Here is a 27246-nt window from a genome sequence, read left to right as displayed (position 1 = left end):
TCCCTTCAGTCTTGCAGTTATAGAGACTTCTTTCCTGGACTGAAATGACTTATTCTGATTCCACTTCACACTGTGAGCGTCCCACAATGTGCATTACAAGATGCAACAAGTTATTTAGAACCCACCTCATTTTCTGGCTAGAGGACGCCAAGCATCATCTAGTACTTCCCTCCCCAGCTGGATTGTCCCTAGCCCGCTCCTTTGACTTTGGATTTGGTTTTTCCCATGGAGGATCAGCGTCACATGTGCGCCTCATGTATTACAGCCCCGGACTAACACCCACCCATTAAAGTGGAGGTCCTCTCCAAATTTTTTTTTAAATAATTAAAAACCAGCAGCTACACATACTGCAGCTGTTGGCTTTTAATAATCGGGCACTTACCTGTCCTGGAGTCCAGCGATGTCGGCACCACAGGTGATGTTTCCATCAGCTGTCGGGTGCTGCCGCCTCCATTGCTGTTAAGGGAACCCGTCAGTGTAGCCTTTCGGCTTCACTCTGGGAACTCTACTGCCAGATGGGTCAGATGAGCGGAGGTTCCACTTTTGGATGGCAGCTTTAAGAGCTCGTTCACATGTAGTCCCTACCTCCCCTCTGAAAAGCAATCCCCGGGGAATCTCCTTTCAGAAGCAGTTTGCATGCCTTCAGAAAATCACGCCTCCTGAATGCCTTTTTTTGGGAGGACTGTTTTTTTTTTAATTTTTCATCTGAAGGGGTATTTTGCATTGAAATAAGGGCACCGCCAAGGGCTTTGTAAGAGAGTGCAGCACCATCCCACTGACTCCAGTGGGTGAGATCTTCAGGATTTACCACTCTGTTGAACTTGCCATGCTCAGGTATATTTGCAGCAGCTGCAAAGCACAGATGCCGTGGCACATGTACAAATCCATCTGGCCGCTTTGTGGCGGGTGGTAAAAACGTAGCTCAACCTCCTATTTTTACTAAAGATGTGAAGGTAACCTAGGGCAGTGATGGCCAACTTTGGCACCCCATATGATTTGGATCTACATTTACCATGATCAGGGCCAATCCTAGTGTCACAGGCAACTGGGTGCAGAAATATTTCTGGTGCCCCCATATAGGCGTGGTCCTCTTACTAACTCCTTCCCTTTGGTGGGGGGGTCACAGTGGCACTATTTGATGGGCACAGCGACAACATTTGATGTGGCACTATTTGATGGGCACAGTGGCATTTAATGGAGCGCAGGGGCTGCGTTTGATGGGGCACAGGGCCTGCGTGTGATGGGGCACAGGGGCTGCGTGTGATGGGGCACAGGGGCTGCGTGTGATGGGGCACAGGGGCTAAATTTGATGGCACAGGGCCTGCGTGTGATGGGGCACAGGGGCTGCGTGTGATGGGGCACAGTGGCTGCGTGTGATGGGGCACAGTGGCTGCGTGTGATGGGGCACAGTGGCTGCGTGTGATGGGGCACAGTGGCTGCGTGTGATGGGGCACAGTGGCTGCGTTTGATGGGGCACAGGGCCTGCGTTTGATGGTACAACTTACTTGTAGAAGAGCCTGGTGGCAGAATGGACAGGGTGAGGCCGAAGGTCAATTCCGAGCCTCCAGAACAGACACAGTGTCAGGCTGCAACACCAGGCTCAGACAGCGGCAGCCGACAGGTGCTATGCTGGTGCAGTGCAGGTGGGCAGTGTGCTCAGCTCAGTCACTCACAGGCAGGCGGCTCTCCTCTCTCTTGCTCTGAGCCACGCTGTCTGAAGAACATGGAAGAGGTGGGTGGAGCTAGTTTACTAGGCGCGGAGTGCTCTGAATGCTGGGGTGGCCGCGGCCTCTGTCACTGGTTGCTAGACGCCGGGCGGCAGGCGATTCTAGCTACAGCCAGGGCAGGCATGGCAGTGTGGACAGGACGACTGGGTCTCGGGGTCAAGTGAGTGCCACAGCTTTGGCGCCCCTCCTCTGCAGCAGTTTGCAGAGCAGGGGCGCAGTGCACCCACCCAGGATCGGCCCTGCCCATGATGCTTATGCACTCTGTGGTGTAGTGGAGCATCATGGGAAATGCAGTTCCAAAACATCTGAGGTGCCATCTTACTGCTCTAGGGCATTCTGTGATTTGCATAGCCCCTCCCAGGGTCCAGCCCACATCCATGCGGATGAGGCCCACCCCCAGCTCTGCCTTTCAGCACCCCTCCCCCCCATGAAGGGTTTTCTTCAGAAATCATCCACCGCTGCCATCTGGGTGATCAGGAGCTGGCTGTCTCTTCCAGGTTCTTGCAGCCAGTCCCTGATGATACTTCACCAGCTCCCGACTCCTGCAGCCTCCTGGGATGTCCTCGTCACATAACCCCCAGAAATGTGCAGGAGTGGGGACACATCATCCTCACCTAGAAGAAAATGGAGGCGGGGCAGTGAAAGTAAAGAATAAATAAAATTGTGATTTGGTGGGGTTGGATACAGGAAATAAGGGCTTGTGCACACATGAGGTGGGGGGGGGGTAAATCCCACAGCTGAGCCAAGCTTTTTTTTTGTCCCCCTCCCGACCGCTGCAGAGGCTGGGGATGTACGCATGCCATGGCTGCGATGCTGTGATTTGCGGCAGGAATTATGCTCCCAGTGAATGGGGCCGCTCTGCAATTGTGGCAATCGAGGGGTTAAAGCGGGTGGTGGAGAAGCGCTACATCTCACCGCCTGTCACATGCTCTCTGAAAAACGATCAGAAGACAGATCGCTCTTCAAAGAGCAAAGCCCATGTGATCAAGCCCTAAGGCTGCATTCACACAAGATCGTGGGTGGAAACGCCGCAATTCCAAATGGCTGCAAAATGCGGGACGCTATTGCGATGCCGTTACTTGTCAACGGCGCCCTAAACATTGTGCGATTTTGTCGCAATTGTCGCATTACAGATCTCTGCAAAATCGCGGGACACCCCAAAAGAAGATCCGGAACTTTATTTGGGGGGGGGACACACTTCCCGCAATTTTCGAAGTATTGGCAGCGCAATTGCGGCCCACATTTTGCAGCCACTTGGAATTGCTGCGATTCCGCCTGGGATCGCGTGTGAACGCAGCCTAAAAGTCCATTTAGATTTTAAGTTGCCGTTTTCTTTTTTTTTTCCATATATCACTCCATTTTCTTATATACTTGAAAAATATCAATAAAACATGATGTGGGGGGGGGGGGGGGAGGAGTCCATGTTGGGAGAGAAGGTTTGCTTTAAGAGGCGTACTGAGGGATTGTCGCATGACAGATCGCAGTAAAATCACAGGATGCACGTTGCCCCAAAAGAAGTTTAAGAACTTTATTTTGCGGTGTGGGACACACTTCACACAAATTTTGTTTGCAATCTGTCGTGTGACAATCGTGGCAAAAATCGCACCGCGTTTGGGGGGCGCCATTGAGAAGTAATGCCATTGCAAGCGCGTTTTTGCCGCAATTCTGAGTGCCACAGGTGTGAATGGAGCCCAAATCGCCCCGCAGTGTCGGTAAATCTCTGTCGCCCCAAAAAGAAGCGACAAGCATCACGTGTTTCTATTAACTGCCCAACGATCGGATAACATTTAGAAGTAATGGCAGCGCAATCGCAGGACCCGCATTTTACAGCAACTTGAAATCGGTGCAATTCCGCCCGGACTGGGACAAAAAATAGGCCCGGGCATTTTAGACTGAGCAGCCGGGGGGGGGGGGGGGCGCGGCCTCTGGACCCCTTACAGTGCAGATGCCCTCTCTACAGTGCGGACCCCCTCCCTACAATACAGAACCCCCCTACATTACAGACCCCCTAGACTGCAGCCCCCTACACTACAGAACTCCCCACACTACAGACACCCCCCTACAATACAGACACCTACAATACAGAACCCCCCCACATTACAGACACCCCCCCACATTACAGACCTCCCCTACATTACAGAACCCCCCCTACACTACAATACAGAACCCCCCCTACACTACAATACAGAACCCCCCTACACGACAGACCTCCCCCAACACTACAGACCCCCCCTACATTACAGACCCCCTTAGACTTCAGCCCCCTACACTACAGAACTCCCCACACTACAGACCTCCCCCTACATTACAGAACCCCCCACTACAGACCTCTCCTACAATACAGACCCCCATTAGACTGCAGCCCCCCTACACTACAGAACTCCCCACACTACAGAACCCCCCCCCCCCCTACACTACAGAACACCCCTACATTACAGACCCCCACAATACAGAACCCCCCTACATTACAGAACCCCCCCCCCACATTACAGACCCCCCCTACAATACAGGCCTCCCCTACAATACAGAACCCCCCCTACATTACAGGCCCCCCCCCCCCACATTACAGACCCCCCTACACTACAGAACCCCCCCTACAATACAGGCCTCCCCTGCATTGCAGAACCCCCCCTACATTACAGGCCCCCCTACACTACAGGGGGAGGCGGCTTCACTCTGCTAGGCTGTGTGAGACAGCCGAACCGAGACGGATCAGAGCCGCTTCCACCGTACCAGAGAGAAGGGGAATCATTGCGGGTTCCGCCCCCCATGTGACTACGTGTGGTATGATCCTAAACAGACAGACAGACATAAAAGCAGATCAGTACTGACGGTCCCCGCAATCTGAAGATGGCGATCAGCCCTCCGCACTCTCCGATCTCCTCCTAACGGATCTTCCAGCAACCAGCCGCCGAGGAGCCCTGTCACCATCTGTCATTGGCTACTTCGTGATCGAAGGAGGTAAAGCGGAAGCTCTGATTGGTTGTATGTTGAGCGGGTCGGTCTGACCAATCAGGAAGAGCAGTTTCGATATTTGACTAGAGAGCGAGGCTGTTTATTGGGGGATGGACTGGCAGGAACCATGCTGTGCTAGGAAGGGGGCGATTGCTGTAGTTGTTGTCATTCGTCATTATAAAGTGAACCAGTCCTGTCTGTGCACATAGAGGGCCAAGTAGTTGAGCTTTGGACATCATATTTTTTTTTGGTACGTTTTCAGGTTTCAGCTTTTTAATTGTAGCCAATGGAAGGCTAGTTAGTAGGAGGAGAGGGCTGTTACATGCAAAACAGAGTGCGTTTTTCAGGCGCTCCCATTGAAGTTGATGGGGGCCAAAAACATGACAATAATGCGCTGTACACACGGTCGGATTTTCCTATGGAAAATGTTCAATGGGAGCTTGTCGGAAATTCCATTTAGCGATTTCCGTCACACGAATTTTGAGATCCGGATCTCAAATTTTCCCGACAACAAAATCCGTTGTGGGAAATTCCGATCGTGTGTACACAATTCCGATGCACAAAGTTACACGCATGCTCGGAATCAAGCAGAAGAGCCACACTGGCTATTGAACTTCAACTTCAAGTTTGAGCCAACATCCGTCGAAAAAAAAGAAAAAAAAAAAACATAGATTTTGTTGTCGGAAAATCCTATCGTGTGTACGCGGACATTGATCGCACATTTCGACAACAAAAGCCGTGGTATTTTTTCATAACTTCATAACTTTGGGCATAACTTCAAGCCGCCTTTGGCTGATCAAGTCGCCAAACATGTGTTTTTAGCAAAGACCCTAGAGAATACAATGGCAGTCGTTGCAACTTTGTATCTCGTGCGGTATTTGCGCATCAATTTTTCAAACAAGTTTTTTTTTTTAAACAGTTTTGTGCTAAAAAAAACCCCAAAAAAACAGTAAAGTTAGCCCATTATTTCGCATAATGTGAAAGATGAAGTTATGCCGAGTAAATAGATAACTAGCATGTCCCGTCGCAAGCCGATTGGCCGAAACTTCAAGTCGCAAGCCAATTGGCCGAAACTTCAAGGCGATTGGCCGAAACTTCAAGCCGATTGGCCGAAACTTCAAGTCGCAAGCCGATTGGCCGAAACTTCAAGCCGCAAGCCGATTGGGCGTAACTTCAAGCCGCCATTGGCTAATCAAGTCGCCAAACATATGTGTTTTTAGCAAAGACCCTAGAGAATACAGTGGCGGTCGTTGCAACTTTGTATCTCGTGCGGTATTTGCGCATCAATTTTTCAAACAAGTTTTCTTTTTTAAACAGTTTTGTGCTAAAAAAACAAAAAAACAGTAAAGTTAGCCCATTTTTTTGCATAATGTGAAAGATGAAGTTATGCCGAGTAAATAGATAACTAGCATGTCCCGTCGCAAGCTAATTGGCCGAAACTTCAAGTCGCAAGCCGATTGGCCGAAACTTCAAGTCGCAAGCTGATTGGCCGAAACTTCAAGTCGCAAGCTGATTGGCCGAAACTTCAAGCCGCAAGCCGATTGGCTGAAACTTTAAGCCGCAAGCCGATTGGCCGAAACTAGAATCTGCAAGCCGATTGGCTGAAACTCCAAGCCTCAAGCCGATTGACCGAAACTTCAAGCCGTAAGCCGATTGGCCGAAACTTCAAGCCAATTGGCCGAAACTTCAAGTCTCAAGCCGATTGGCCGAAACTTAAAGCCGCAAGCCGATTGGCCGAAACTCCAATCTGCAAGCCGATTGGCCGAAACTCCAATCTGCAAGCCGATTGGCCGAAACTCCAAGCCTCAAGCCGATTGGCCGAAACTTCAAACCGTAAGCCGATTGGCCGAAACTTCAAACCGTAAGCCGATTGGCCGAAACTTCAAGCCGAAAGCCGATTGGCCGAAACTGCAAGCCGCAAGCCAATTGGCCGAAACTTCAAGCCGCCATTGGCTGATCAAGTCGCCAAACATGTGTTTATAGCAAAGATCCTAGAGAATACAATGGCGGTCGTTGCAACTTTGCATCTCGTGCGGTATTTGCGCATCAATTTTTCAAACAAGTTTTCTTTATTAAACAGTTTTGTGCTAAAAAAAAAAAAAAACAGTAAAGTTAGCCCATTATTTCGCATAATGTGAAAGATGAAGTTATGCAGAGTAAATAGATAACTAGCATGTCACATCGCAAGCTGATTGGCCAAACAAGTTACAAGCCGATTGGCCGAAACTTCAATCCGCAAGCCAATTGGCCGAACAAGTCGCAAGCCGATTGGCCCAAACTTCAAGCCGCAAGACGAATGGCTGAAACTTCAAGCCGCAAGCCGATTGGCCGAAACTTCAAGCCGCAAGCCGATTGGCCGAAACTCCAAGCCTCAAGCCGATTGGCCAAAACTTCAAGCCGTAAGCCGATTGGCCGAAACTTCAAGCCGCAAGCCGATTGGCCGAAACTTCAAGCCGCAAGCCGATTGGGCATAACTTCAAGCCGCCATTGGCTGATCAAGTCGACAAACATATGTGTTTTTAGCAAAGACCCTAGAGAATACAATGGCGGTCGTTGCAACTTTGTATCTCGTGCGGTATTTGCGCATCAATTTTTCAAACAAGTTTTCTTTTTTAAACAGTTTTGTGCTAAAAAAACAAAAAAACAGTAAAGTTAGCCCATTTTTTTTTGCATAATGTGAAAGATGAAGTTATGCTGAGTAAATAGATAACTAGCATGTCACGTCGAAAGCTGATTGGCTGAAAAAGTCACAAGCTGATTGGCCAAAACTTCAAGCCGCAAGCCGATTGGCGGAAAATTCAAGCCGATTGGCCGAAACTTCAAGCCGCAAGCCGATTGGCCGAAACTTCAAGCCGCAAGCCGATTTGCCGAAACTTCAAGCCGCAAGCCGATTTGCCGAAACTTCAAGCCGCAAGCCGATTGGCCGAAACTTCAAGTCGGCCGAAACTTCAAGCCGCAAGTCGATTGGCCGAAACTTCAAGCCACAAGCCGATTGGCCGAAACTTCAATCCGCAAGCCGATTGGCCGAAACTTCAAGCCGCAAGCCGATTGGCCGAAACTTCAAGCCGCAAGCCGATTGGCTGAAACTTCAAGCCGCAAGCCGATTGGCTGAAACTTCAAGCCGCAAGCCGATTGGCCGAAACTTCAAGTCGGCCGAAACTTCAAGCCGATTGGCCGAAACTTCAAGCCGCAAGCCGATTGGCCGAAACATCAAGTCGGCCGAAACTTCAAGCCGCAAGCCGATTGGCCGAAACTTCAAGCCACAAGCCGATTGGCCAAAACTTCAATCCGCAAGCCGATTGGCCAAAACTTCAAGCCGCAAGCTGATTGGCCGAAACTTCAAGCCGCAAGCCGATTGGCCGAAACTTCAAGCCGCAAGCCGATTGGCCGAAACTTCAAGTCGCAAGCCGATTGGCCGAAACTTCAAGCCGCAAGCCGATTGGGCGTAACTTCAAGCCGCCATTGGCTAATCAAGTCGCCAAATATATGTGTTTTTATTAAAGACCCTAGAGAATACAATGGCGGTCGTTGCAACTTTGTATCTCATGCGGTATTTGCGCATTAATTTTTCAAACAAGCTTTCTTTTTTAAACAATTTTTTCCTAAAAAAACAAAAAAAAGTAAAGTTAGACCATTTTTTCGCATAATGTGAAAGATGAAGTTATGCCGAGTAAATAGATACCTAACATGTCACGTCGAAAGCTGACTGGCCGAACAAGTCGCAAGCCGATTGGCCCAAACTTCAAGTCGCAAGCCGATTGGCCGAAACTTCAAGCCGCAAGCCGATTGGCCGAAACTTCAAGCCGCAAGCCGATTGGCTGAAACTTCAAGCCGCAAGCCGATTGGCCGAAACTTCATGCCGCAAGCCGATTGGCCGAAACTTCATGCCGCAAGCCGATTGGCCGAAACTTCAAGCTGCAAGCCGATTGGCCGAAACTTCAAGTCGCAAGCCGATTGGCCGAAACTTCAAGCCGCAAGCCGATTGCCCGAAACTTCAAGCCGCAAGCCCATTGGCCGAAACTTCAAGCCGCAAGCCCATTGGCCGAACAAGTCGCAAGCCCATTGGTCGAACATCAAGTCGCAAGCCCATTGGCTGAATATCAAAACGCAAGCCCATTGGCTGATCATCAAGTCGCCAAACATATGTTTTTTTTAGAAAAGACCCTAGAGAATACAATGGCGGTCGTTGCAACTTTGTATCTCGTGCGGTATTTGCGCATTAATTTTTGAAACAAGTTTTCTTTTTAAAACAGTTTTGTGCTAAAAAATAACAAAAAAAACAGTAAAGTTAGCCCATTTTTTTCGCACAATGTGAAAGATGAAGTTATGCCGAGTAAATAGATAACTAGCATGTCCCGTCACAAGCTAATTGGCCGAACAAGTCGCAAGCCGATTGGCCGAAACTTTAAGCCGCAAGCCGATTGGCCGAAACTTCAAGCCGCAAGCCGATTGGCCGAAACTTCAAGCCGCAAGCCGATTGGCCGAAACTTCAAGCTGCAAGCCGATTGGCCGAAACATCAAGTCTCAAGCCGATTGGCCGAAACTTCAAGTCTCAAGCCAATTGGCTGAAACTTCAAGCCGCAGGCCGATTGGCCGAAACTTCAAGCCGCATGCCAATTGGCTGAAACTTCAAGCCGCAAGCCGATTGGCCGAAACTTCAAGCCGCAAGCCGATTGTCCGAAACTTCAAGCTGCAAGCCGATTGGGCGTAACTTCAAGCCGCCATTGGCTGATCAAGTCGCCAAACATATGTGTTTTTAGCAAAGACCCTAGAGAATACAGTGGCGGTCGTTGCAACTTTGTATCTCGTGCGGTATTTGCGCATCAATTTTTCAAACAAGTTTTCTTTTTTAAACAGTTTTGTGCTAAAAAAACAAAAAAACAGTAAAGTTAGCCCATTTTTTTGCATAATGTGAAAGATGAAGTTATGCCGAGTAAATAGATAACTAGCATGTCCCGTCGCAAGCTAATTGGCCGAACAAGTCGCAAGCCGATTGGCCGAAACTTCAAGTCGCAAGCTGATTGGCCGAAACTTCAAGCCGATTGGCTGAAACTTTAAGCCGCAAGCCGATTGGCCGAAACTCCAATCTGCAAGCCGATTGGCTGAAACTCCAATCTGCAAGCCGATTGGCCAAAACTTCAAGCTGCAAGCCGATTGGTCGAAACTTCAAGTCACAAGCTGATTGGCCGAACAAGTCGCAAGCCCATTGGCCGAACATCAAGTCGCAAGCCCATTGGCTGAATATCAAGTCGCAAGCCCATTGGCTGATCATCAAGTCGCCAAACATGTTTTATTAGCAAAGACCCTGGAGAATACAATGGTGGTCATTGCAAATTTGTATCTCGTGCGGTATTTGCGCATCAATTTTTCAAACAAGTTTTCTTTTTTAAACTGTTTTGTACTAAAAAAAACAAACAAAAAAAAGGAAAAGTTAGCCTATTTTTTTCACATAATGTGAAAGATGAAATTATGCCGAGTAAATAGATACCTAACATGTCACGTCGCAAGCCGATTGGCCAAAACATCAAGTCGCAAGCCGATTGGCCGGAACTTCAAGCCGCAAGCCGATTGGCCGAAACTTCAAGCCGCAAGCCGATTGGCCGAAACTTCAAGCCGCAAGCCGATTGGCCGAAACATCAAGTCGCAAGCCGATTGGCCGAAACTTCAAGCCGCAAGCCGATTGGCCGAACTTCAAGTCGCAAGCCGATTGGCCGAACTTCAAGTCGCAAGCCGATTGGCCGAAACATCAAGCCGATTGGCCAAAACTTCAAGTCGCAAGCCGATTGGCCAAAACTTCAAGCCGCAATCCGATTGGCCGAAACGTCAAGTCGCAAGCCGATTGGCCGAAACGTCAAGCCGCAAGTCGATTAGCCGAAACTTCAAGCCGCAAGCCGATTGGCCGAACTTCAAGTTCTCAAGCCGATTGGCCGAACTTCAAGTCGCAAGCCAATTGGCCAAAACATCAAGCCGCAAGCCGTTTGGCCAAAACTTCAAGCCGCAAGCCGATTGGTCGAACATCAAGTCGCAAGCCCATTGGCTGAATATCAAGTCGCAAGCCCATTGGCTGATCATCAAGTCGCCAAACATGTTTTATTAGCAAAGACCCTAGAGAATACAATGGTGGTCATTGCAAATTTGTATCTCGTGCGGTATTTGCGCATTAATTTTTCAAACAAGTTTTCTTTTTTAAACTGTTTTGTGCTAAAAAAAAAAAAAAAAAAAGTAAAGTTAGCCTATTTTTTTCGCATAATGTGAAAGATGAAATTATGCCGAGTAAATAGATACCTAAAATGTCACGTCGCCAGCCGATTGGCCAAAACATCAAGTCGCAAGCCGATTGGCCGGAACTTCAAGCCGCAAGCCGATTGGCCGAACAAGTCGCAAACCCATTGGTTGAATATCAAGTCGCAAGCCCATTGGCTGATCAAGTTGCAAGCCCATTGGCTGATCATCAAGTCGCCAAACATATGTGTTTTTAGCAAAGACCCTAGAGAATACAATGGCGGTCGTTGCAATTTTGTATCTTGTGCGGTATTTGCGCATCAATTTTTCAAACAAGTTTTCTTTTTTAAACAGTTTTGTGCTAAAAAAAACAAAAAACCAGTAAAGTTAGCCCATTTTTTTCGCATAATGTGAAAGATGAAATTATGCCGAGTAAATAGATACCTAAAATGTCACGTCGCCAGCCGATTGGCCAAAACATCAAGTCGCAAGCCGATTGGCCGGAACTTCAAGCCGCAAGCCGATTGGCCGAACAAGTCGCAAACCCATTGGTTGAATATCAAGTCGCAAGCCCATTGGCTGATCAAGTTGCAAGCCCATTGGCTGATCATCAAGTCGCCAAACATATGTGTTTTTAGCAAAGACCCTAGAGAATACAATGGCGGTCGTTGCAATTTTGTATCTTGTGCGGTATTTGCGCATCAATTTTTCAAACAAGTTTTCTTTTTTAAACAGTTTTGTGCTAAAAAAAACAAAAAACCAGTAAAGTTAGCCCATTTTTTTCGCATAATGTGAAAGATGACGTTATGCCGAGTAAATAGATACCTAACATGTCAGGTCGCAAGCTGATTGGCCGAACAAGCCGCAAGCCGATCGGACAAAACTTCAAGCCGCAAGACGATTGCCCAAACTTCATGCCGCAATCCGATTGGCCGAAACGTCAAGTCGCAAGCCGATTGGCCGAAAATTCAAGTCGCAAGCCGATTGGCCGAAACTTCAAGCCGCAAGCCGATTGGCCGAAACTTCAAGCCGCAAGCCAATTGGCCGAACTTCAAGCCGCAAGCCAATTGGCCGAACTTCAAGTCGCAAGCCGATTGGCCGAAACAAGTCGCAAGCCGATTGGCCGAAAATTCAAGTCGCAAGCAGACTGGCCGAAACATCAAGTCGCAAGCCGATTGGCCGAAACTTCAAGTCGCAAGCCGATTGGCCGAAACTTCAAGTCGCAAGCCGATTGGCCAAAACTTCAAGTCGCAAGCCGATTGGCCAAAACTTCAAGTCGCAAGCCGATTGGCAAAAAACAAGTCGCAAGCCGATTGGCCGAACAAGTCGCAAGCCGATTGGCCGAACAAGTCGCAAGCCGATTGGCCGAACAACTCGCAAGCCGATTGGCCGAACAACTCGCAAGCCGATTGGCCGAACATCAAGTCGCAAGCCCATTGGCTGATCAAGTCGCCAAACATATATTTTTTTTAGCAAAGACCTTCAGAATACAATGGCGGTCGTTGCAAATTTGTATCTCGTGTGGTATTTGCGCATCAATTTTTCAAACAAGCTTTCTTTTTTAAACAGCCCATTTTTTTCGCATAATGTGAAAGATGAAGTTATGCCGAGTAAATAGATACCTAACATGTCAGGTTGCAAGCTGATTGGCCGAACAAGCCGCAAGCCGATTGGCCGAAACTTCAAGCCGCAATCCGATTGTTCGTAACTTCAAGTCGCAAGCCGATTGGCCGAAACGTCAAGTCGCAAGCCGATTGGCCGAAACGTCAAGTCGCAAGCCGATTGGTCGAAACTTCAAGTCGCAAGCCGATTGGCCGAAACTTCAAGTCACAAGCCGATTGGCCGAAACTTCAAGTCGCAAGCCGATTGGCCAAAACAAGTCGCAAGCCGATTGGCCGAAAATTCAAGTCGCAAGCCGATTGGCCGAAACTTCAAGTCGCAAGCCGATTGGCCAAAGTCGCAAGCCAATTGGCTGATCATCAAGTCGCCAAACATATGTTTTTTAGCAAAAACCCTAGAGAATACAATGGCGGTTGTTGCAACTTTGTATCTCGTGTGGTATTTGCGCATCAATTTTTCAAACAAGCTTTCTTTTTTAAACATAGTTACATAGTTAGTAAGGTTGAATAAAGACACCAGTCCATCCAGTTCAAACAGTTTTGTGCTAAAAAAACAAACAAAAAAACAGTAAAGTTAGCCCATTTTTTCCGCATAATGTGAAAGATGAAGTTATGCCGAGTAAATAGATACCGAACATGTCACGTCGCAAGCCAATTGGCCGAACAAGCCGATTGGCCGAAGTCGCAAGCCGATTGGCCGAAACGTCAAGTCGCAAGCCGATTGGCCGAAACGTCAAGTCGCAAGCCGATTGGCCGAAACGTCAAGTCGCAAGCCGATTGGCCGAAACGTCGTCGCAAGCCAATTGGCCGAAACTTCAAGTCGCAAGCTGATTGGCCGAAACTTCAAGCCCCAAGCCGATTGGCTGAAACTTCAAGTCGCAGGCGAGGCGAGGCCGCTCCACAGGAGTGTGCCCCAGGCGAGGCCGCTCCACAGGAGTGTGCCCCAGGCGAGGCTGCTCCACCAGAGGGCGCCCCACACGGGGCCACTCCATCAGAGTGCGACCTAGACATGGCCACTCCACCAGAGTGTGACCTAGACATGGCCAGAGTGTGACTTCTACATAGAGAAACCAAAATATCATTTTGGCTTTACACTTCCTCAAGGGCATGAAGATGATAATCAACCAAGACGAAGCCACTTCTACATAAAAAAAAAATAAAACGTTGTGTTCGCTTTATGCTTCCTCCAGAGCATGAAACTGATGCGACGAAAAAGTGGCGCTCGATGTCTGAAAGATAAAAAGAAAGAAATTCAAAGACCACGAAGATTGGGGGGGAAAGAGGGGGCAGATGTTGAACATGTTATACCATAAATATGGATGTTCAGAAAGGTGAACTTATCCCTTAAAGTTCTGCTTTTTCAGAATATCTAATATACTTTAGTGTTCATGAACTGGGTATTGGCTCACTTAAACTGTATTAAACCCCAAAACAAAAAATGTAATATATTGCAGCTTACCAATCATTAGATGCTGTAGCTGCAATCATTTTTTGATAGGCTTTTCTCCCTTTGTTTTAACCTAGTGATCTGGCCAGTAACACACTTCCTTTATTAGAGCACCCCTACTCTGGATGAAGGAGCACAGGGGGGCACATTTGGACAGCTGCACTGTCAATCCTGGGAAGGGGAGTGTTAGATGGACTAGGAGATTTAGATACACTAACCATTTGAAGCCAAACTCCTGCTAATACATTAGAAGATGATTAGCCCAGTTTAAGGTGACGCAGGCCACAGGAGGTTCGAGGATGGGATTTTTGTTGTTTTTCTGGAATAATAAAGCTTCACTTGCATTGGATTTTATGCTGTGCCACCGGCTTATTTGTTTTGAATATACAAAGAGATGTACAAAGAATATACAAAGAGATGTTTTAGATCCTTGTAGATTTTTAAAAGCTGTGCTCCACTTTAACCAATTGCAGACCACCCACCATACATACACTATCTCACAAAAGTGAGTACACCCCTCACATTTTTGTAAATATTTTATTATATCTTTTCATGTGACAAACTTGAAAAAAAATCACACTTTACTACAGTGTAAATTTAGGGTCCCCTCAAAATAACTCAGCACACAGCAATTAATGTCTAAACCGCTGGAAACAAAAGTGAGTACACCCCTAAGTGAAAATGTCCACAATTGGGCCCAATTAGCCATTTTCAATCCCCGGTGTCTTGTGACTCGTTAATGTTACAAGGTCTCAGGTGTGAATGGGGAGCAGGTGTGTTAAATCTGGTGTTATCGCTCTCACTCTCTCATACTGGTCACTGGAAGTTGAACATGGCACCTCATGGCAAAGAACTCTCCGAGGGTATGAAAAAAAGAATTGTTGCTCTACATAAAGATTGCGCAGGGTGGCCAAGACCATACAGCGGTTTAACAGGACAGGTTTCACTCAGAACAGGCCTCACCGTCGACCAAATAAGTTGAGTGCATGCGCTCAGCATCATATCCAGGGGTTGCATGGCTGTCGTCTCGGAAGCCTCTTCTAAAGATGATGGGCCGAAACTTCAAGCCGCAAGACGATTAGCTGAACATCAAGTCCCCAAACATTATATATATTTTTTTAGCAAAGATCCTAGAGAATACAATGGCGGTCGTTGCAACTTTGTATCTCGTGTGGTATTTGTGCATCAATTTTTCAAACAAGTTTTCTTTTTTAAACAGTTTTGTGCTAAAAAAACAAAAAAACAGTAAAGTTAGCCCATTTTTTCGCATAATGTGAAAGATGAAGTTATGCCGAGTAAACAGATACCTAACATGTCACGTCGCAAGATGATTGACCGGAACTTCAAGTCGCAAGCCGATTGGCCGAACTTCAAGTCGCAAGCCGATTGGCCGAACTTCAAGTCGCAAGCCGATTGGCCGAACTTCAAGTCGCAAGCCGATTGGCCGAAACTTCAAGCCGCAAGCCGATTGGCCGAAACTTCAAGCCGCAAGCCGATTGGCCAACACGTCAAGCTGCAAGCCGATTGGCCGAAACGTCAAGCTGCAAGCCGATTGGCCGAAACGTCAAGCTGCAAGCCGATTGGCCGAACAAGTCGCAAGCCCATTGGCCGAACAAGTCGCAAGCCCATTGGCCGAACAAGTCGCAAGCCCATTGGCTGAATATCAAGTCGCAAGCCCATTGGCTGATCATCAAGTCGCCAAACATATTTTTTTTTAGCAAAGACCCTAGAGAATACAATGGTGGTCATTGCAACTTTGTATCTCGTGTGGTATTTGCGCATTAATTTTTCAAACAAGTTTTCCTTTTTAAACAGTTTTGTGCTAAAAAAACAAACAAAAAAAGTAAAGTTAGGCTATTTTTTTCGCATAATGTGAAAGATGAAGTTATGCCGAGTAAATAGATACCTAACACGTCACGTCGCAAGCCGATTGGCCGAAACAAGTCGCAAGCCGATTGGCCAAAACATCAAGTCGCAAGCCAATTGGTTGGCACTTCAAGTCGCAAGCCGATTGGCTGAAACTTCAAGTTGCAAGCCGATTGGCCGACACAAGTCGCAAGCCGATTGGCCAAAACAACAAGTCGCAAGCCGATTGGTCGGAACTTCAAGTCGCAAGCCGATTGGCCGAAACTTCAAGTCGCAAGCCGATTGGCCGAAACTTCAAGTCGCAAGCCGAAAAAATGAATGATATAGTGTATACAATTACGACACAAATCCTATTGTTATTGAATGTTATTAACCTGTTGCCGCCCGCACTATAGCTGAATGACGGCTACAGCATGGGGGTTCCTTTGCCGGGAGGGCATCTATTGACGTTCTTCTGTAATCACACTTCCAGCACGCAGGCGGTGCACTGTGATTGCAGAGTCCGAAGGACGCAGCTGATCATGGTAAAAGGGCCAATCACAGCGGCCCTTTACCATGTGATCAGCTGTGTCCACTGACAGCTGATCACGGCTGTGAACACAAGCCGGTTATCGAATTTGTACTCCTCACGCTGTTAGCACGAGAAGAAAAGAATAAAGCCGATAACCGGCTCGTGCTAAAAGGGACATCAGCACTGATTATCAGTGCAGTCCCACCAGTGCCCTCCTATCGGTGAAGTAAAAAAATTGTTTGCAAAATTTTATAACAAAACTATGAAAAAATAAATAAAAAAAAATTCTTTTTCCCAATTTTCGATCTTTTTTCGTTTGTTTAGCAAAAAATAAAAACCCAGTGTTGATCAGATATCACCAAAAGAAAGCTTTATTTGTGTGAAAAAACAAAACAAAAAAACAACTTGCTTAGGGTGCAGTGTTGCATGACCGTGCAATTGTAAAGACTGCGCAAGCTGAAAATTGGCCTGGGCAGGAAGTGAGTAAATGTGCCCAGTAAGCAAGAGGGTAAAATTACCTTTCCTTTGCAGCGCTGTCATTTTCTGTAAATGCAAAATGGCAACATTCCCCATTAGAGACCTGCAGGTGCAGCAGCTGATTGATAATAATGAAACCACTACCATTAGAATAATTTTCCACATGGACACAAACAAGGATTTCTTCAGAATACCAAAAAGGTATGAATCTGCAACAGTTTGTTTAAATCCTTGCAATGTACAGAGATCACCCACATGGGAATTTTTTTTCTCAACAAAAGTAGAGTTACGTGACTTTTGATATCAATGCTTTGTGTACGGATTTGTTACTCTTCTAATTGATCTAAGATAAGCTCCGGTAAAAAAGTTACATCTTTTTGTCTTATTTTTGGATCCATATATTTGGCTTACTTTCTCTGTACCCAAAATGCGAACTGTTTGATCTGTACCAAATGCTTATACCAACATAAATAATAAACGCATTGAAATAAAATGTGGAGTTACTCTTTAAAAAGGAGTTATGAACCCTTAACCACTTCAGCCTCGGCCCATAGACATATGACGCCCACAGATGGGATCCCCCATCCTGGGTGGGCGTCATATGACGTCCTCTGATTCCCAGCCATCTAGGCGGCACACGCACCCGCGGCATTGCTCGGAACCCGGTGCGTGTGCCCCGCGGCCACGATGTCCGCCGGGCACCCGCGATTGCCCGGGAACACAGCAGGACCGTGGATCTGTGTATGTAAACACACAGATCCACAGGCTGTGAGAGGAGAGAAGACCAATGGTGTGTTCCCAGTACAGAGGAACACTGATCGGTCTCCTCCCCTTGTGAGTCCCCCCCAGTTAGAATCACTCCCATAGGGAACATATTAACCCCTGCAGCGCCCCCTGGTGTTAACCCCTTCCCTGCCAGTCGCATTTACACAGTAATCAGTGCAATTTTATAGCACCGATCTCTGTGTAAATGTGAATGGTCCCAAAAATGTGTCAAAAGTGTCCGACGTGTCCTCCATAAGTTCACATATGTATGGTGCCCTTTCCAAGGCGATATTTCAAAAGGAGTCCGATGCGTTGTTGTCCACAAATTCAGGTGCAAATTTTTTAAGTCTAGGACACTTCAAATAACACCTGAACCAGACTGAAAATGGCACCGGATCCTTTTTAAAAACACACTTCGGCTGCTCTGCACATATGTGAACTGATAAGCAAAAAATTTGGACTAAATGGGAACCCCACCTAATGTAAATATGTAGTACTCGCTGAATAAATATCAGGAGGGGGGTTTAGTTGCAGCCCTAAAAAGGTGTCTGCTTTACTACTTCATCCAGAATGCAGACACTTCAAGAAAGGAAGTGTGTTACTGGCCAGATCACCAGGTGAGATAAAAAGGAGAAAAGCCAAGAAAAAAAAAAAAAAATAACTCACATTCAGCCACCACATCTAAGGTTTGGTAAGCTGCAATATATTACATTTTTGGTTTTGGGTTTAATACCGCTTTACATTTTTATGAAGAAAAAAAAAAACTTGCATCACGACGTTTCAATGATTAGGGAATTTTGAAGCTTGCTGCTGTGTGCACTCGGGAAGTGTTTCTATACACTGCCTGCAGGTGGCACTGTCCTCTCTGAGAAAAATGGGGATTTGAAAATGATGCCCAAATCATTTATTACAGCGATTTCTACAGCAATGACAATTTAGGCTCCATTCACACCTGAGCATATAGATTTACTGGCTTTTCAACTTTTTACAAACTTATTTTTAAAGCGTTTTAGAAGCATACTACAGTACAAGCATTTTACAGCTTCAGGCATTTTGTTTAGCTAATAGAAAGCAGTAGGGAGAGGAGAGGGAGAGGAGATCAGGGGCGGGGAGCTGCTTTTTTGAGTGTTTTTCTGCCCAAGTGAGGAGTTTCTATTGAAGTCTATGAGGCTAAAAATGCTTGTAATATGCCAAAAAAGAAAGCTCCTGAACTTTGAGCAACAGGCATTTTGCTTTAGATGACAGAACGCTCAGATGTGAACAGGGGACATTCATTGAATTGATTACGATTTTAATTGTTGGGCATTTTGGAGCTTCAGAGCTGAGCATTTTACAAGCTGGAAAAAAACCTCTCAGGTGTGAACAGGGACTTCTGCATTATAAAAGATTGTACAGTGGAACCTTGGATCACAAGCATAATCCCAGGAGAATGCTTGTAATCCAAAGCGCTCTCATATCAAAGCGAATTTCCCAATAGAAGTCAATGGAAACTAAGATAAATCATTCTGCATTGACTTCAATTTCATGTAATACCGCATGTGGCCAGGAAGGAGGGGGGGGGGCGCAACGGAGAGCCTTGGAAATACTCAGGAACGGACTATGTACATCTGCCCTCATCTTCTTTATCTTCCATACATACACATACTAGGGGGCCAGAGGTGCCAGCAGGGGCCCCCGAGAAGAGGAGGATTGGGGCGGAAGGTAAGTATGACGTGTTTATTATTTTAAAAAATAAAACTTGAACCTTTACAATCACTTTCAATGTGTTACTGGCAACAAAAGCAGGGAGGGCTTGCTGACACTTGTAGTTCCTCAAGGCTGCCGTGATCTAGAAGCTTTGACGCCGACTTACCGTGGGTGTGACCGTGGCTATGGCCATGTCCATCCTCTCCTTTAAGGTGGCGCACAAACTTCTCTACGACCAGGAAGGCGATGATTCCTGCCAGCACCCAGAGGCCGACGGACATCATATGGGCGTGGCTGTGATCTGCCAGAAGAGCACACAGAAACATGGAGAGTCAATACTGAGAAAATACATCACAGCTAGGTTTTGTGTTTTTTTTCTTCTTTGGGGTAAATCTGTAACCCACCATTGCTGACCTCCTTCTGAACCGAGCTTGTAGCCTGGCTGTGCTGCTGATCCCTGACCAACAAGCATGCAGCAAGTGAAGTCAAATCTCCTGATTTCCATATTTCTCCTGGGTCAGCGACTCAAAGTACTGAAGCCAAAAGGACCAACATGACAGTCAGGCAACTAGTGTTTTCAGGTGGTCATATGTATTTTAGTACAGGTCATATTTCATTCTTACATTTATTTCGACTGCAACTGACAAACCATATTTCTTGTGACAATTAAAGCAGAAATAAAGTGTTACTAAACCCCCAAGTAAAATCAGACTGTTTATTGCAGTGAAGCTCACTTACTATACTCACTGTGGAACCTAAGGGGTTAATCCTCTGCATTGTGTAAAAAAGGCTGTTTGGTCCTGTCTTCTCTGATCCTCCCCTTCTTCCACTGTTCCAAATCCATCTCCTGATAAGACAGAGCTATGGGGGCACTCTGCACATGATCAGTTTGGTGCATCTTGCTAGAGTTTTTTTTTTCTTGGGCGAGTGTGATCAGCACAGGGCCAATCAGCACTGTCCAGACAGAGGGTCAGGGGTCCCACATCCTCATAGGACAGTCAGAGGAGAATGAAAACTCCTCCTACCAGCTTTAACCAGACACTGATAGAAGTTACAAGACTGCTATATACTGCAGAAGAGAAAAGGCATTTAGCAGTTTATATTTAAAATATTATATTTTATAATATTAATATTTTATATTTAAAATATTTAAAATAACTGCATTTGCATGTTCTGTGACAGACCAGATATAGTGAATGCAGAGTCCTGGGTTTAGTAACACTCTCACAATCAACATTGAGAGCCGGTTCACACAGGGGCGACTCGTATCCGACTTCAGGTCGCCCCTAGTCCCGCCACATGTAAAAATCAATGTAAGTGAATGAGAGCCGTCTTAATGCACACTACTGAAGTCGCTCCGACTTCAGAAAAGGTTCCTGTACTACTTCAATCTGACTTGTAGGCGACTGGTACCCATTGATTTCAATGGAGGTCGCCTCCAAGTCGGATCTCCGTCTATGCGGAGGCGACTCTCACAGAATTATCAGCTCTCAAGAGGGAACTCCACACCAAATTTATTTAAAAAAATTGGCGTGAGTTCCCCCTCCGAGAGCATAGCAGGCCCTTAAGTCTGCTATGGATTTTAAGGGGAACCCTCTACGCCGAAAGAACGGCGTGGGGGTCCCCCCCCAGATCCATACCAGACCCTTATCCGAGCACGCTACCCGGCCGGCCAGGAAAGGGGGTGGGGACTCTCACAATCAACATTAAAGAGGATCTTCACCCTCCATGACAAGTTTACTCCCATCCAACCCTCCTCCCTTCCGCTGCACAGTATGGGACTTCTTTTGTTTTTCCTAATATTAAAAGCTCTGGTCCGCTCAGAGTAAAGATCAGCTTTAACCAATTTTTAAACCTAAAGCAGGGGCTGGGGGAAAAAAAACTATTTAAATCTTGAATCGAGTTGAGAGGTCAAATCAATTAAAAATTTAAGCAAAACTAATTTAGATTTTTTTTTTTCACCACCGTGCCGGTCCTGATGTGCTGCGGGCAGGAGTTTTTAGGCGAGGCCGCGGCTTCGGCCTAGTCCGCGAGGCTGGACGCCGCGGACTTGCCTAAAGACTCCTCAGGACCGGCAACGGTGTCCATAAAAAAATAATAATAAAAAAACCCTCGATTAGAATCGTGAATCAAGTTTTTTTTTTTCAAAATCGCCCAGCTCGTCCTAAAGCTCCATACACACTATCAGATTTTCTGCTGATTGTTGTCTTCAGATTTACCAAAACCATGTAGTAGAAGGGCCTGCCCGATTGCATACATATTGAAACTTCTAAGGTTTGACCTCATATTATATGGTTTTATTAAATCTGAAGGGGAAAAAAAAAATCAGCAGAAAATCTGATAGTGTGTATGGAGCTTTATTCTGCTAGTCTTAGTAAATAGATATAGTAAGGTATTTTATAGGGATTGACTGATTATTGGCGGCTGATATTCACTTTAGAAGTATCGGTAAAAATACGGACTGATATTTGCAATATTGCTTCAAGGGGTTGTAGCGGGTTTGATGCCCGCAGCTGCATGCATCACCCCCCGGGACCGTTCTTTAGAGCGCACGGTCGGCTTTATAGTAATAACCAAAGTGGCTCAACAGAGCAAGGGGACTTAAAAATATATATTTTTTTTAATGTACAAAATATCGGCTATCGGCAGGAGAGGTGGTCGAAATATCGGTATCGTATCAGCACCAAAAAAGTTAATCGGTCGATCGCTAGTATTTTATATTTACTTTTTTAACTTATTTTTTTTTTCCTCCCGTTGCTTCCTCATTTCGGGCCTAGGCCAAAATTATCTTCAATTATTAAATTGTTATTTATACACCGAATTTCTGCAGCTTTTTAGCAGCTCAGACTTTTTGAATGATAACATTTGAGGCGCTAAAAGTCCAGGACAGTACAAATACCCCCCAAATGACCCCTTTCTGGTAAGTAGATATCCCAAGGGATTTGCTGAGAGAGGCATGTTGAGTCCATGAAGATGTTTTTTATGCCATACATTTTTAAAAATGACAAGTTATTTTAATCACATACAAAGATGTCACGTTACTGAGATATTTCTCACACAGGCCAAGTGTATACACTATATTACCAAAAGTATTGGGACACGTGTCTTTACACACTCATGAACTTTAATGGCATCCCAGTCTTAGTCCGTAGGGTTCAGTATTGAGTTGACCCTCCCTTTACAGCTATAACAGCATCAACTCTTCTGGGAAGGCCGTCCACAAGGTTTAGGAGTGTGTCTATGGGAAGGTTTGACCATTCTTCCAGAAGAGCATTTGTGAGGTCAGGCACTTATGTTGGATGAGAAGACCTGGCTCCCAGCCTCCGCTCTATTTAATCCCAAAAGTGTTCTAATGGGTTGAGGTCAGGAATCTGTGCAGGCCCAAAACTCGCTCATCCGTGTCTTTGTGGACCTTGCTTTGTGCATTGGCCCAAATCATTTGGTGGAGGGGGGATTATGGTGTGGGGTTGTTTTTCAGGGGTTGGGCTTGGCCACTCAGTTCCAGCGAAGGGAATTCTGAAGGCATCAGAATACCAAGACATTTTGGACAATTTCAGGCTCCCAACTTTGTGGGAACAGTTTAGTGATGGTCCCTTCCCAACATGACTGCCCACCAAAGAACAAAGCAAGGTCCATAAAGACATGGATGAGAGAGTTTGGGGTGGAGGAACTTGACTGGCCTTCACTGACCTGAACCTGATAGAACAGTTTCCGAGGCCCTCCACTACCAGGCTACTACAGACCAAAATGACCCCTTTTTGAAAAGTAGACACTGCAAGGTATTTGAAAATAGGGCGTGCTGACGTCACCGTGTTCTACGCCTAACCCGAAAGTGCGGGCGGCATACGAGAGCCGGCCGGCTCGTTTTCTATTTACACGATTGTTTCCTTCTTTATACATGTGAGTGCAATATTATTTATTTTATTATTTATTAAAGTAAGAGGTTTTACGCTATGCGAGTGCCTTTCTGCTTCTTTATATGATATATGACACCTTCGTTCCGAGTCTGGAGGCTTACATCAAGGATAAAGTTTACTGTGGCTCATGTGACGGCTCATCCAGAACCCCTGTGCTTTTGCCTTGTTGATCTCACTGATACTGAGATCTTAAATTCTGGTAAGCGGCCCCCTTTCACTGGTGGAGGTGATTTCTTGGATTTCTTTCAACACAGAATATTGAGGGTGCCCACTCCATATCTTCACTTTGGACGAATCCTCACCATCTTTTGATTGTTTTCTCTGGGACTTTTATTGACTTTATTTCTATTCATTTTTTTAAGTCTTTTGTACATTCATTATAATCAGTTGGTGTTTTGTGCTTTATTAACAATTTATGCAATTTTTATGCACAAGGGACATATAATTTATGCTAATTATATTATTGGCACTGGTGATTTTTAATTCTCACCTATGCATTTAAGATATTATTCACTGATATAATTATATTTATTTAATATTTTTAAGTAATATTTTTAAGCTATCTTTGCATCTTTTTTGTCACTAGTTTCCTTTTGGGATTATAGATTTTTCAATATGCGTGTGATTTAAGTTTTTTGAGTTGAGGTTAGTTTTTTTTTTTGTTTTTGTTTTTTAGCGCAGCTTACCTTTTTCACTTATTTCGTTTATTATATCGGAGTATTACGATTGGAGTTGCTGCTTGTAGGGAACCTATATACATTTTTGAAAAAAAAATATTATTTTTTCTGAATAGCGCGGTTTACTTTTTATATCTTATTTGAAAATAGGCCTGGTGAGTATTTTGTAGATCTCATTTTTTTGTCACGCAATTTTTTCGTTTTCAGTTTATGTGGCAATAGGGGGTGTTTCAACTGTCCCGGCATTTTAAGGCCTCAAAAAAAATAAAAATGACGTTTAGGCCCCAGTCACACCTGAGCGTTTTGTAGCTTGAAGCCTGAATTCTCTATGGAGAAGGTTCACATCTCCACTCCAAAATGCCTGAAACTTAAACAAGTTCTGGAACTTTTTTTTCTTTTAAAGGCAGATATGGGAGTTTTTCTGCTTTTTACATTGGTGTCCTTTTGACCTACAAAAAATCACGGCAAAAACACAGCAAAATAGCGTGACTTTCTGCTGAAAATGCTACACTCAGGTGTGAATGGAGCCCTATGCCCAGCATTAGGAGTTTCTGCCACACTCCTGATGTTGGGCATACATGTAATGTTCTTTTTTTTGTGAAACGAAAAAAAACAAAAAAAATAAAAGGAAGAGCATAACAGATTCCTCCTTTCACATCGATGTGAATGAAGAGAGCTTTACCAGAAAAGCCGTATGCACAACATTGGAGGAGCCTGTGTATTACCCCTGCAATACAATGATCCCGGTTACAATGCTCTGCAGGCTTTAAACACAAAAATGTATTACATTTTTTAAAAAGGTGGACTATGCCTTTTAAAGCCCAATTGTCGTTTATTTTCTTATTTCATTTTTTCAGATTGTGTGCAGTATTATACATGGACATTAGTCTCTGGGGAATGCCCACACCTGTTACTGCTCAGGGTTCCTCAGTGAAGAGGATCACACCTCAAGGATTACTCTTGGTCACGGCAAGGCTGGCAGATACGTCAATCTGGAGCTGAAACCAAGACCGGTAGCCTGAGGCCGCGTACACACGAGAGGATTGTCCGTCCAACTTAGTCCGCTGAACCGTGTTTCAGCGGACAATCCGCTTGTGTGTGGGCTTCAGCGGACTTTTTCAGCGGACAGTCTGACGGACTTAGTCTTTCGGAATTTCCGTAATTTTGTCCGTCCAAACTTGGTTTCAGCGGACAATCCGCTCGTGAGTAGGTTAGTTCGACGGACTAAGTATGGAGCATGCTCAGAAAGGATTTACACGGCGAAGGTTGCATTGCAGTGTATTGGACGTCGAATTTCTAGTCCCGTCGTACGTGCTGTACACGTCATCGCGCAAGCTTTCGGCGGACTGTCTGTTCATCGTGTGTGGTCAAGTCCGTTCATTCGAAAGTTGGACGGACTGTCTGTCGGATTGTCTGACGAACTTAGATGGGCAGACAATCCGCCCGTGTGTACGCGGCCTTAGGGCTCATTCACTGCGTTTTGTGTGAATCTAAATGCAGCACTATAGTAATCAAGGAGCCCATACTACACACAGCTGAGCCTATCTACAAAAATATGTGCTGTGAAAAAAAAAAAAGAAAAAAGTAGGCCACCTCTGAGTCCAGGGACGCACAGATCCGCTGATTTTTTGTGTACATGCATACATGCATAAATGTGTATCCATTAAATTGAATGGAATTAGAACTGTACATATCTAAATGCAAGTACTTTAGATACGTGTTGCAGGATTTCCTGCCAATGCGAACCTGCACTCATGTGGAAAAATACGCATATACCCGTGTGAATGGACCCTAGTTGTCGGTTACCCCTGAATATGAAAATGGAGTTGGGATGGGTCAAAAAGGAAAATAACTAGTTGTCTTTTTTTTAACCCGCATGCCAACCGTCTGCCAAAGTTGTACTACGACAGCATGGTTCGGCTGCGCAAATCGCCGTTATGCTACGTCGGTAGCATAAACAGCCACTAGGGAGCGCTTGCGAAGCCGGAGGCGCATGCCCCCCCATGGTGATGAAAGTGCCCAGCGGTCTCAATCGCCACTGGGCTCTTGCGATTGCCCGGGGGACATGGAGTACCAGGAGCTGTGTGTGTAAACCGTCTGTCAGTTCACTGCACAGTCCTATCCCCCTTCAGATAGAACACTCCCTAGGATACATAGTAACCCCTTCATAAATAAATATATATCTATATATATTTTCCTATTACCCCCCCTTGAGTTATGCTCATAAAAAAAGGGGGGGGGGGGTCACACTTACATAGGTCCAGAGTGTCACAGGATCCAGCTTCTCTTTTAACCACTGTGGTGGAGAAGGTGGGGATGGTGGAGAGTCTACGTTGGCCTCACTTTTAGCAGGCTGTTAAGCGGCCTCCTGGGGTAGTGCATCTTCAAACTGCCAGCAGGTTCTGAATGCATCAAGATCATCGTGACCATGACCGTGGTGATCGTGCCCGTGATGGTCCTTGTGGCCGTGCGCATGTCCATGCTCGTGGCAGTGGGCACGTCCGTAGCTGTGCCCATGATGACCTTCATGACTGTGGCCATGGTGAACATCTCCGTGGCTGTGCCCGTGGTGATTCTGAGCCAATGTTGTACACAGCAGATTTACCAGCACCAAGGCCAGCAATGTGGCACAGGACACTCGCTCTCCTTTCTTCCAGATGCGACCCATCTCACCTAAAGGGACAAAAAAAAGAAACGGTGAGGATAGAAGAGAGAACCTCATAGGAAGAGCAAAAACTTTGTTTCATCTGGGTTCTAAAGCATGACCACTGTGTGAGGGCCTCACTTCACCACCAGACTTTCTAATAAATGTACATGACTGGAGGAATGAGAGAGTCCGTGGGAATGCTGGCTCAATGACCTCAACTGGGAGATTTCACCACTCGAGTCCCTCAAGAGACACAAAGTTCCAATGAGTGAATAATCTACCTGCATCCACCCAACAAATAATTTTGGGTTGACTGGCATATAATTAACCACTTCAGTACTGGGTACTTTCCCCTCTTCCTGCCCAGGCCAATTTTCAGCTTTCAGCTTTGTCGTACTTTAAATGACAATTGCGCGGTCATGCAACGATGTACCCAAAACATTTTTCTCATTTTCTTCCCACAGATAGAGCTTTCTTTTGGTTGTATTTAATCACTTCTGTGTTTTTTTTTTTTGCTAAACAAACTAAAAAATAAAAAAAGACAGAAATTTGGGGGAGGGGGAATTTTTCTTAGTTTCTCCTTCACCGAGGGCACTTATGAGGAGGCACCGATATGTATAATTAATGGGCACTGATAGGCTACACTGATATGCTGCACTGATGGGCACTAATAGATGGCATTGATGAGAAGGTACTAACAGGCGTTACTGATGGGCACCAATTGACATTG

The 27246-nt window shown here is 45.8% G+C and overlaps 1 long non-coding RNA gene and 1 other non-coding gene across 2 annotated transcripts in view; both read right to left on the bottom strand.

Moving 5' to 3' along the window:
• LOC143984980 (uncharacterized) overlaps nucleotides 1-26545 on the bottom strand; it is a 50228-nt gene extending 23683 nt beyond the window's left edge. The window contains exons 1-2 of the long non-coding RNA XR_013275307.1: nucleotides 26124-26545; nucleotides 19442-19576 (exon numbers count right to left, since the gene is read on the bottom strand). This is a non-coding gene — a long non-coding RNA (uncharacterized LOC143984980). The remainder of the gene's footprint in view (nucleotides 1-19441; nucleotides 19577-26123) is intronic.
• Nucleotides 24726-24883, bottom strand: LOC143989842 (small Cajal body-specific RNA 16). The gene has a single exon (XR_013277086.1).
• Nucleotides 26546-27246: the final 701 nt, after the last annotated feature.

This window comes from Lithobates pipiens, unplaced genomic scaffold (genome assembly GCF_037356315.1).
Source record: "Lithobates pipiens isolate NorthernLeopardFrog02 unplaced genomic scaffold, aLitPip1_a1.2 Scaffold_1, whole genome shotgun sequence".
Taxonomy (NCBI): domain Eukaryota; kingdom Metazoa; phylum Chordata; class Amphibia; order Anura; family Ranidae; genus Lithobates; species Lithobates pipiens.
The sequence above is the reverse complement of the archived record's forward strand: the minus strand, read 5'-3'. Positions and strand labels throughout refer to the sequence as shown.